The following is a 12,001-nucleotide window of genomic DNA, read 5'->3' as shown; positions in this document are numbered from 1 at the left end:
TCCTTTGTTTCCTTAAATAAGGCATGCAAAGTATTACCAGCAAATTCTTTATTTGGCTGCATATGTTCATAGTAGTAGTGACATAGGATGTCACTACTACATAAGTCTTAATGTATTGCTTTCATTGTATTATATATATTTCATTGTAACGGCAGCACTCAACTGAGTAACTCAGTTGAGTGCTGTCATTTCAATTTGCAGTTTGCCATTTGTCATTACAATTTGTTATCATGTAAATGCAGATTATATGCTCAATTGTTTATTTATGTCAATCCCACACAGTCTCAAGACCTGTGACATGATATGACATGACATTTTGGGAGTGGGGAGGGGGGGGGTAATTGTGTGTATGCATGCAGGTGTGGGTGTGTACATGCAGGCAAGTTATTAGAGAGGAGACAGGAATCTATTGATATGTTTTTTGAAGAGTTAGAGGTTGTGTTCATTGAGAAAAATGGCATGGACAAGACTGTTCACAAGAACAGAGGTATGTGGAATGAAAGAAGAAGATAAGAAGTTGGTTAGGTGAGTTTGGAGCTCAACAGTATATGGATGACCAGCAGCTGCCCAAGTTTGTACATGATAAGAAAGAAGTGGAGGAATAGTGGCAGCCACTTCATTAGCACAACATCCATGAAAATACCCATAGAAAAGACATAATTCAGAAATAGCGTATCTCTGGAAAAGTGATTGGAAGATGTCAATCAACGAAAGGTCATCTATTAAGCAAATAGCTCTCTTCCAGATAAAATCTAGCATTTTAATGTTGGGTGGATTTGGGATTTATGAAATCTCAAACTGAGTAGAATTTATTTTATTTAATTGAGTAGAATTTATAAAATCCTATTGAGTAGAAGAGATATAGTGATTAGAATGAAGAATAAAACCAGCATTTTTGGAGACTGAAGGCTATAAACATGATGTGTTTTGTAAGGAAAGGCTGGCCAAGAAGAGAAAACTGATCTTAGTTGGTGAACAGAATTTTATCAAAAGTGAAGGAGAATGAGGCTGCAGCTTAAAATTTACTACATGATCTTCAGCCCACTTGAGAATGACTACAGAATCTGTGGTTATGTTGTCATTGAAAATCTTGAAACTCGGTTTATTTGAATGCTGTAGTGTTTTGTGAATGATGAAGAGGAATGGATTTCCTGTCGGCAAAGCTATGAATAGGACTGGATATCAGTGAGGAAAGATCTTTGTATAGAAGAAAGAGTTTAGGTGAAAGTACAGAGCCTTTGGTTTCTCAGGCATTTATGAAAAAATCAGATGAGAAGGAACCATCCACCATGACACAAGAGTGGAAGCCAGCAACCCATTCACAAAAGTTTGGAGGAGACCATATAAGATAATAACTTGGAAAGAAGGTTGCAATGCCAGACTCAATCAAATGGCTTGAAAATATCAAGAGCAACCACATGAGATACAAAGCGCATCCAGAAAGTAAGATCCAGTCAAGAATTGAAAAAAAAAAAAAAAACTGGTAGAGAAGAAAAAAAAAAGTTTTATTATATGCTAAAATACTTACATATATACTTTAGTTTTCTACTTAGTCGGCATTGACTATGTAGAAAAGTTTTGGTATTGTGGCACCAGCTTATTCATACCTCATCAAAAAAAGTCTGCCACCAATGAGTTCAATCACTGAGTCATGCTGTTCTTCAGTTCTTCATCTTCTTCAAAGCACTGAGATGGGAGCTACTGCTTCATATGCAGAAATAAGAGATAATCACTGAGCATGAGGTTTGGGGCTATTGAGTAGGTGCTTGAAAGTTCCCACCCAAACTTCTGAATTTGCTGAATTGCTTGTCTGAGTTTCTTCAACATTTTGCAATATGCATTTACATTAATCCTTATTCCCCACTGAAGAAAATCATTCAGCAAGATCCCTTTTGATCCCAGAAGACAGTGGTCTTTTTTTTTCTTTTTTTTTTTTGACCGATGGTGCCTTTTTGAATATTTTTTGCTTTCAGAGATGATGAATGGCACCACTAGATTGATTATTGTTTTGACTCAACATTTTTGTACGAAATCTACGTTTTGTCACCACTCACAGAAAAAGAAAAAAAAGTTCATCTCCTTCATTTTTGTAACACTCCAAAAATTTATGAGCTGATTTCACTCATTGCTGTTTATTTTCATCGGTCAGCATTTTTGGGACCCATCTGGAACAAAATTTCTTATACTCCAGCATTTCTATTGCAATTTCATGAATGACTGAGTATGAAATTTCCAGGAATTCAAAAGAATGTTCTGTAATTGTGAAACAACGATTCTCACGAATATTTGTGTTCACTCCTTCTATCAGATCATCTGTCACCATACTTGGCCGGTCACTGCACTCTTCATCGTGAACACTTGCACCCTTCTTTAAACAAACAACATTGCCTAAACTTATTGTCACTCATTAAGTTAAGCCTGTAAACCTTACACGGCTCAGTGAATTTCTGCAGCACTATTGTTTTCCACCAACAAAAACCATATCACAAATTCACAACTGGTGGGAGTTTCTAACACAGCACTCATAAATTATTCATAGACGACAACAAATGATAAACGGGTGAAAGTAGAATGGTCAACAGCTAGCTAATGATGTTGAAAGTTTATTTTTCACTTGGTTAGAGTATAATAAATATAGTTTAATCCTTTATCCAAGTGTGAGCAAACAAAGTTTGCACCTGAAAGTATCTTCAGGACTGGGGTAAGGTGGTACAACACCAGTGTTGTACCACCTTACCCCAGTCCTGAAGATACTTTCAGGCGCAAACTTTGTTTGCTCACACTTGGATAAAGGATTATTTTGTTTGCTCACACTTGGAGATTAAACTAAATTTATTATACTCTAACCAAGTGAAAAATAAACTTTCAACATCTTTCTCTAAATCCAGAGTAATTTATTAAAAAAGGGTGGCACACCATTTGGCAACTCCTATAGGTAGAGATGACCTGCGAATGCTTCTGCCTGGTATCTCAGCTTGGGCCTGGCTCCCACTGAAAAGACCTCAATAAAGGTCGAAACTAGTCTGGGTAGTGGCCCTTCCCTTAATGCATAACATTAGACATATCCGCAAGGAGATGTGTTTTGCATTATAGGAGATACTGAGACAGGAGTGTTGGTAGCTTGCTCCGCCTTTGCAACGAGTTGTCCTGGTGTTGTACCACCTTACCCCAGTCCTGAAGATACTTTCAGGCGCAAACTTTGTTTGCTCACACTTGGATAAAGGATTAAACTAAATTTATTATAGCTAGCTAATGAGTCACTCTATGCTACAACGTATGTGTAATCTCCCCCCCCCCCCCAACCTCCCATAACTTATTTGGCAGTAAATTGTGAATGGACCTTACTTTCTGGGGTACTTCAAATGTGTCCATGGTCTTGTCCAAAGAAGAATGTTTTCTGTAGAACAAGAATGGCAGAATCCATATGGTAATCACTAATTTACTGATAGATCTTTTCTAAATGGTGAAGAAGCTTGTTGTTAATAATTTTCCCCATCTTCTGAGAGTATTGAGGTAAGAGTAATGGAATGAAAAGTTGATCACTAACTTTCATTCACCTTTTCAGGCATATGCTGAATAAGTATGCTTTAATGTTGTTGGATAGATGCCAGTGGAATACCATCTGGGCCAGAGGACTTATTAGTATCAATGCTGCTGAGTATTTATCTGATGTCCTTCTGAATAAAAGATAGAGAAGGCATACTGTGGGTGTTTGTGGAACAAAAAGAGAGAGAGAGAGAGATTTGCCTTGCTCTTCTAAACAAAAGTTGGAAGAGAAAACATTTGTCTTGATGTCTGCCTTGTATTTAGAGGATATTGCCATTGTTTTATCAGGATGTGAGAGAGATAGAAACATAACAGGTTATAAGTTTTACTCAACTGCCTTGACAAGAGACTAGAAGGCTCAACTGTACTAAACAAGAAACAAGTTTAGTTCATTTCATCATCCATTACAAAGACTGCTTTAGATTTGTTGGCAATTTTTCGGACTTGTTACAGGCTGCAGTATAAGCTGAATGAGAAGCTGGAATTTTTAACTTGAGTTACTGAGTGTGTTTCGTTTCTGCTTGTACTGCTTTAGCACATTTGTTGGAAAACCAAGGTTGATTTGATTAATGCTCTGGGATTATGATTATGGAGTGGAGAATAAAGGCCCTCATCCCAGCAAGAATAATTTCAATTAAAATATCAGAGAAGAGAAAAGATGTTATCGCAGTTGGTACCATTGTATGTAATGCCAAGACTGGCTGATAGATGATCTGTGGAAAAAGAATTTGTGGAAACAGCCCAAACCACAGGAAGATAAGGTAAGGTTGACGTGCCTGGAAGAGGCTATATAACCTTGCACATGACTGCTAATGGCCCATGTTTATATTTTTTTTTCAAGTGCATAATATATTTACATGCTGAACTGCAAAGCTGGAAATTATGACCAATTCAGGAGAATACTATCTTTTGTCCCATGGTATCAGTTACTAAATGGAAAACATATCAGCAATGCATGGAAATTTTTAAAAAAGTGCTTAAATGAGGCAGCATCTGCCTAAAAGAGTTCAAAGAACAAACAGGTGGGAGTGAAATGGATGTACAACTTTATTAAGCAAGAAATCTGTAATAAGATGATGCAGAAGGAATATCATGAGGATAGGAGTGAGAGGCATTATGAAATATATAAAATGTAAGCCAGAAAGGTTAGCAATATTGTGCAGATAACTAAATTGGAGTTTGAAAAGAAATTGGCTATGCAGGCTAAAGGCAATCCAAAATAATTTTATTGTTATTATTATTATTACCCAAGACCCCATGTAGTCTTTGACTATATGGGGTCTTGGAGGTCCTTTTATCATACACACAGCTCATCATACCGTTTTAAACACACTCAAATTCCCTTCAGACACCACACTCTCAGGCAAGGCATTCCAATCATTAACAACTCTGCATGAAAAAAACCTGCTTCTCACTGCTCCTTATACAGCTTCCAGAGATGACCTCAGGTTCTCCCCTGATCTCCCACTGTTTTCTGTAGAACCTCTCCAGCATTGATCCTATAACAACCCCTTACTAACTTGTAGGTCTCTATCATATCTCCCCTCTTCCTCCTGTCCACTAGGCTCTGCAAGTTGCATCTCTCAATCTTTCCTCATACACAACATTCTAGAGGTTAGAAACTAGCTTAATCAGTCGCCTTTGGACCTTTCCAACATCTCTTTGTCCTTCTGAAAACCAGGTGACCGAATCTGGACACAGTAGTCCATGTATGGCCTAATCAAAGCCTTATACAACGGAACAAGAATCTCCCTACTTCTACAAATCAGTGTCCTCCACATCATTCCCAGAAGCCTTTGTGTTGTCTTCACAAATTTGGCTATGTGTCCCATAAATTTCAGATCCTTATCCACTATCACCCCCAGATCTCTTATTTCCTCCATCTCCGACAAGATATCCTCACCAGGCAAAAATTCTGCATCCCATTTTTGTTTTCCAAATTTTAAAACCTTACATTTTGTAACATTGAACTCACACCCTATTCCTGTGCCCATTCACTCAATTTATTCAAGTCTCTTGTAAGGCCACAACGTCTTCTCTACTCTTCATGGTTCGTCCCAACTTTGCATTATCTGCAAACAACTGAATATCTCCATCCAAATCTTCATCAGTATCATTAATATACAAATTAAACAGCAATGGCCCTAAAACAGACCCCTGAGTCACACCACTAGTAACTTTCCTTTTCCTGGATATCGCCCCTCATACACAACTTGTTGATACCTATCAGATAGCCAGTCTCCAATGCAATGCACCAATCTGATATCCTACCTCATCCGCTGTAGTCTGACTATCAACTTATTATGCGGTAGTCTATCAAAAGCCTTTGCGAAATCTAAGTATATTACTGTGTATCCTTCTCCTCTGTCCATGGAAGCAGTCACCTTATTGTAATAAGTAAGTAGATTACTAAAACATGACCTCCATTTAGCAAATCCATGCTGTCCATAAAAGATAATACTATTGTTGTCAATCCAATTCTGGGTCCTAGTTCTCACAAGCTTCTCCAACAACTTAATTACAACACCTGACATACACACAGGTGTTGTAAAGTATTGCTGTAAACCCATTACCTTTATCCAACTCAGCTGTTACTGCATTATAAAATGTGAGCAAGTTACTGAGACATGAACATGAGCTGAGATTTAGATTAAACAATATGGTCAAGGGCACTGGCATATCTCTCGCAGCTTCACATAAAACTCGATCTGGTATACCATCCAATCCTACAACTATATTCACATTAAGGTTCTGTAATATACTATACTGCTTCATTTCATTTATCTCAGTTCCCATATAAATCTTTGTATCTCTCGATCCTGATATCACCACCTAGATGATACAAAGTGTTCACTTAGTAATTCTAATATTTTGACTGATTCAGTTACCTTCCTACCATCAGCATTCATTAAAATCATTCTACCATATACATTCTTTCTTTTACCTATAGCATATTAAAAGAACCATTTGGGATTATCTTAAACCTGCATTGCTAACTTCCTTTCATACTCTACTTTTTGCCTTTCTTACCACACTAGTTATCCTTCTGACCTGTGCCTTGTACTGCTGTTCATGTGTCTGCGGGTAACCTTTCTCCTTAAATTCCCTCTACAATTGTTTCTATTGTTTTGCAGTTCCAGCTAAATGATGATATTCATACATTTAACTCTCACTTGATTTCCTCTCCTGAATCTAGGTATGCAGTCTGCCATTACCTCCTTCAAACACTTCTTTACCACTTCCCATGCACTATCAACATCCAGCCCTTACAGTTTTGCATGCCAAGGAACCAATCCAAGCAATCTTATAAGCTTGTCATACTTACTAGCCTTGTAATTCCATGTATACCCTGTCTTGAGAGCCTCTGTAACTCAGTCAGTATAGATGAAGCCCTTTGGTAGGAAAGACCTGGGTTCGATTCCCGTCAGTGACGTGAGGAACCTTTATCTGGCCTCTTCTGACTAAAGGTGAGTTAGCCGATTTCATGAGGTGGAGGATTTTTTCTCCCAGAAACGCGGGTTTTCTGTCCCTCAAAACAGGCATACCAGCCAGTAGAACACATGCAATTTACAGACAAGAATACTTAAGGCATAGGGATAACCGCCTTATCCTCATATTACGGTTAGGAAAATCTAAGATTACTTGGAAGGCTGTGGGCACTTAAATGCCTGTTAAACCCACTGATGAATGAATTAATGAATACCATGTCTTAACTGAAAATTCTGCATATTTAGCCACCTCCGAGGTCAAGACCCAATGATTATTCTCACCAATTGGTGGCAATGTGTTCATATTCGCTATAGACAAATTCTCAGATTCAATTACTAGATTGAGTACTCTCGAACACTTGGTATATTCCATCACATGCTGTCTCAGGTAATTATCCCTTAGTAACTGCATAAATTCCATTTCCTTCCTCCTTTGTGTCCTCTCCTCCTTCCAATCTATGTTCCCATAGTCAAAATTTCCCATAATAATTACCTGTCCTCCACTCGTTGAGTCTATTGTGTTTCATCGTATAAGGTCTAGATCAGGCCTCATATGGATTATTGTCCACAGTTTGTGGAGACCCAAACTGTGCACAATAGACCTAGTCTAACTAACCAACCACACACACACACACACACACACACACAAAACCTATCATATCTCTCCTTAAACTCATTCACCATTAGGGAACTAACTGATTGCGGCAATTTGTTCCACTCGTTCACCATTCTCCATGCAAAAAACTAGTCTGCACATTCTTACTATCTACCCTCTTACACAATGGGTAAGAGGGTAGATAGTAATAATAGTTTCTATTTGCCATATATTGAAAAATTTCCCCTGTATCAATCCCATAAAACCTTTTCATATTTTACAACCCTTTATCATGTCACCTCCCTTCTGCCAATCAATCAAACCCTACAGCCCACACACTTTCAAACCATTCTCATGGGGGGGGGGGGGGGCATTCAACGGATCTTTTTTAATTTTTAGTAATTTTTCATAGAATGGGAGAAGGGAGTTAGAACAAGGGAACATCCCCGGAAACTGTATAATGAGAGTGTGAGCAGGGGCATAAGGAGTAGGTTCTTTGCATGTGGAGTGGTGGATGGAATGCATTTCCTTACATTGTGATGAATGTTGATACATTGAATGAGTTTAAAGCACAGTTTGATTGGCTTTGTGCGTAACAGTGTGTACTTATTTTGAATGTGATGTCTTTAACCCCATGGAGGTCTGGTGTTAATAATAATGGTTTTAGTGATATGACACTCTTATGAATCAACAAGCAATACATGATGTTTTGTGATCTGTTTATTTATGGCATCATTTCTCACCTGTTGTGTTTTAGTGTTTCACTGTGAATTATAAACTGTTTATAACTATTATTTTATTTTATTATTGTTAATAATGAGATAAAATTCAGAGTAAAGGTACTGTTGCTTCAAGTGAAAAGAAAATGTGTAAACTTATTACATTCAATATTAAGATTAAAATTATTACATTTTGAAAAATTATGGAGACAACTACCGTGTTATAGAGTAAAACTTTAGTTGAATATAAATCAAAATCAACTCTCGATGTTTCGATCTTCATATCAAGGTCATCCTCTGGAGCATACACAATATATACAGAGAAACAAGCTGCACTACAATCTACATGATTTGCTTAAGTTACTGACCAACCGTTACTACAATTATTGGCCTGACCTCTGGTGAAAAAAAAAAAAAAAAAAACCTTTACTACGTGAAAGCTAAAGTCTTATTATTATTATTATTATTATTATTATTATTATTATTATTATTATCTATAGGTTACAAAACTAAGAGTTGGGTTGGAGAGCAACAAGTTTATATATATATATATATATATATATATATATATATATATATATATATATATATCCTTCTTCCTTTCCAGGCTTATGGGCCAAGTGGCCTGTTCCGGACTCAATTCCATCTTTTTAAGGGTCTATGTATATATATATATATATATATATATATATATTAAAAAAAAAAAGAAGTGATTATACATATAAATTTCAACCGATTGGTATGGAATAGTTTCCTAAGTCCTAAAGTATGCTAGATACTAAGTGGGCTGAATATGTGCCATCCAAAGGGTGGTTAATCAGAATTTCACAGGCATCTTTAAATTTTCTTGCATACCAGGTTTTTGTATGATGTAAAGAGCAGGTACTTTTCCAATCAATTTGGTATGGTGTGTTGAGAGCGTGATCTGAGAGGCCTGCTTCACCAAAATTGTTATATTTATTGTGTCTTTTGTGTTTTTTTTTTTACGTATAGGGATTGTACGTCCAGTTTCAGCAATATAAGGTAAGTTACAGGTAGTTGATGTAATAAACTCCAGGATGTGCCAATGGGAGGAGAGGATCCTAAAGTACACAAACAAAACATTCCGCTTTGTTCGATAGTTGAAGGAATAGACAGCCGTAATTACCACCTAGCCAAGAAATTAGTGTTAACATTCAAGGAGTTGGTAGGTCATTCCCCCTCCTATATAAAGAAACACACAGCACTTTATAAACAAAATTAAAAACATAACACTCGATAAAGATGACTTATTAGTTAGTTTTGACATTTCTGCCCTTTTCACAAATGTCCCAATCAGTGACATAATTCTTCTCCTATGGAACAAATTTCCACCCGACATTACGGCCTTCTTTGTCCACGTACTACGTTCCAGTTACTTCATGTGGCAAAATAAATTTTATACAAAAAGAAGGTACAGCCATGGGCTCACCACTATCCCTGCCAATTGCTAACTTTTATATGGAAGCTTTTGAGCAAAGTGCTCTCGATTCCTTTACTCTAAAACCTACAGTGTGGCTTAGATACATTGACGATGTTTTCGTTATCTGGCCACATGGTCAACAAACATTAAACACATTCCTTAGCCACCTGAACAAACAACATGAACGCATACAATTTACTATCGAAATTGAAAATCAGAACTCGCTCCTGTTCCTGGAGTAGTCTATCCTCCACAGTTTACTGCAAACCGACACATACTGGCCAATATATACATGCTAACTCATATCACCACCTATCGCAAAAATTTGGAGTCATTAACACCCTTAAAAATAGAGCTATAATAATTTGCTCTAATCAACAAGCTCTTACACAAGAATTAAAAATTATTAGCAACACATTTACAAATAATGTAATTTGTGCTGCGGACATGATTTGAAGAGCTCCTGATTCAGATAAGTTTTACTATTACTATTACTATTATTACGGGCAACTCCAGGGAGTCATTAGACTCATCAAGGGAGGCCCCAAATCATATTCATCACAACTATCTGACATTCATACAGTATCTATCATACCTCGCCTTAAACTCATTCACTGTCACAGCATCCACTACAGACTCAGGGAGTGCATTCCACTCATTCACTACTCTAAAAGTAAAGAACCCAGCTCTAACACCTTTACTAACCACACTTTTGCCCAGTTTCCATGGATGTCCCCTAGTCCTCCCACAACCAGCCCTGTTCTCAAAAATATCTTCTGAATTAATTTTATAGAAACCCTTCAGTAATTTGAATGTCTCAATCATATCTCCCCTCCTCCACCTATCAACCAATTTTTGCAACCCACAAATCCTCAACCTGTTCGCATACGGTTCATTCCACAGACCTGCTATCATCTTGGTCACTCGCCTCTGGATCCTCTCCACCTCCTCCCCATCAAGAAGAAACCTAGGTGACCAAATCTGAGCACAATTTACTAGGAATAATTAAGTATATATGCGTAATTGTTTGAGTAAGAGCAGCTGTAAACGTTGTACACTACCAGTATTATTAGTGTGGGATTTTTTTTCTTGCCTAAACTAAATTACGAAATCGTTATTATTAGACCTAGTAACCTGCAGAGAGAAAAAAAAATGGCGGCGACATTGTCATTCCATGATTTGAATTTAGATTTCAGTCGTTTTGTTAAGTGTGAGGTCTATTATATGTATTCCTTTGATTACATAAATGATTTGTGGATGTTTAGTGCGGATGGAAGAAGGGTGTGTGCGAAGTGTGACCTGAACGAGAAACTAATGAATGCGAATATGAAATTGATGACAGAAAGTGCTAGTACCGATTGTGTCGCGAGTGCACGTTTGAAAGAAAAGGATGGTGAGAAAGATAGCCGAAAAAATGTTAAAAAATCAGGAAAAAAGAAAAAGAGCGATTTGACAACTGTAACGGATGTTATGAAAGTGAGGCGGAAAGAAACGAAATTGAGAGAACGAATGAAAGTATAAATTGCGTGATGCAGAAATCGCAAGTAAAAAAAATCGAAAGAATAAATAATAGCGAAAAAAGAATGAATGATGGCGAAAGTTCAACGCATGTTGGACCGAAAGTACTGAAACAAAGAAAGATGAATGATAGCGAAAAAAGTTGGATACATGTTAGTCCGAAAGTACGGAAACAAAGAAAGATAAATGAGAGTGAAAGTGAGAAGAATGATAGTGAAAGTTGGACCGAAAGTATGGAAACAAAGAAGGATGAATGAGAGGGGAAGTGAGAAGAGGGGGTCGAGAGTTAGAAAATTAGAAAGATTTAATGATAGAGAGAATGTGTCGCGAGGTTCGGAAGGGGAATTGGATTGGATGAGGCATGAAATGAAATGGATGCGGAATGAAATTAAGAGAATTCAGGTCAAAACTATTAAAATAAATCATGATGGCATGAAAGAGTTAACGAAAGATGAGCGAGTGGCGTTGTAGAGGATAAAATCCACAAGGTATGTTTTCCAGGCGGTAAAATGAGTAGAGTGATTGAGGCATTGAATATGAGAAGGGAGCGAGCAAAAGAGTTAATTGTATTAATTGGTACAAATGATTCGAGAGAGAACAAAGAGCATGTCAAAATGAATGTCAGGAGACTGCTTGGAAAGATAAAAGAGAATAGTGTGACAGAAAGGGTTGTGAGTGTGTTGCCTAGGTATCA

The 12,001-nt window shown here is 37.2% G+C and overlaps 1 protein-coding gene across 4 annotated transcripts in view; it reads left to right on the top strand.

Moving 5' to 3' along the window:
- Positions 1-12,001, top strand: part of LOC150109923 (6-phosphofructo-2-kinase/fructose-2,6-bisphosphatase 1-like) — a 463,954-nt gene that overhangs the window by 432,006 nt on the left and 19,947 nt on the right. The window lies entirely within an intron of this gene.

Source organism: Typopeltis vanoorti, chromosome 1, assembly GCF_054136105.1.
Source record: "Typopeltis vanoorti isolate ZY-2024b chromosome 1, IOZ_Tvanoo_1.0, whole genome shotgun sequence".
NCBI lineage: Eukaryota > Metazoa > Arthropoda > Arachnida > Uropygi > Thelyphonidae > Typopeltis > Typopeltis vanoorti.
The sequence above is the reverse complement of the archived record's forward strand: the minus strand, read 5'-3'. Positions and strand labels throughout refer to the sequence as shown.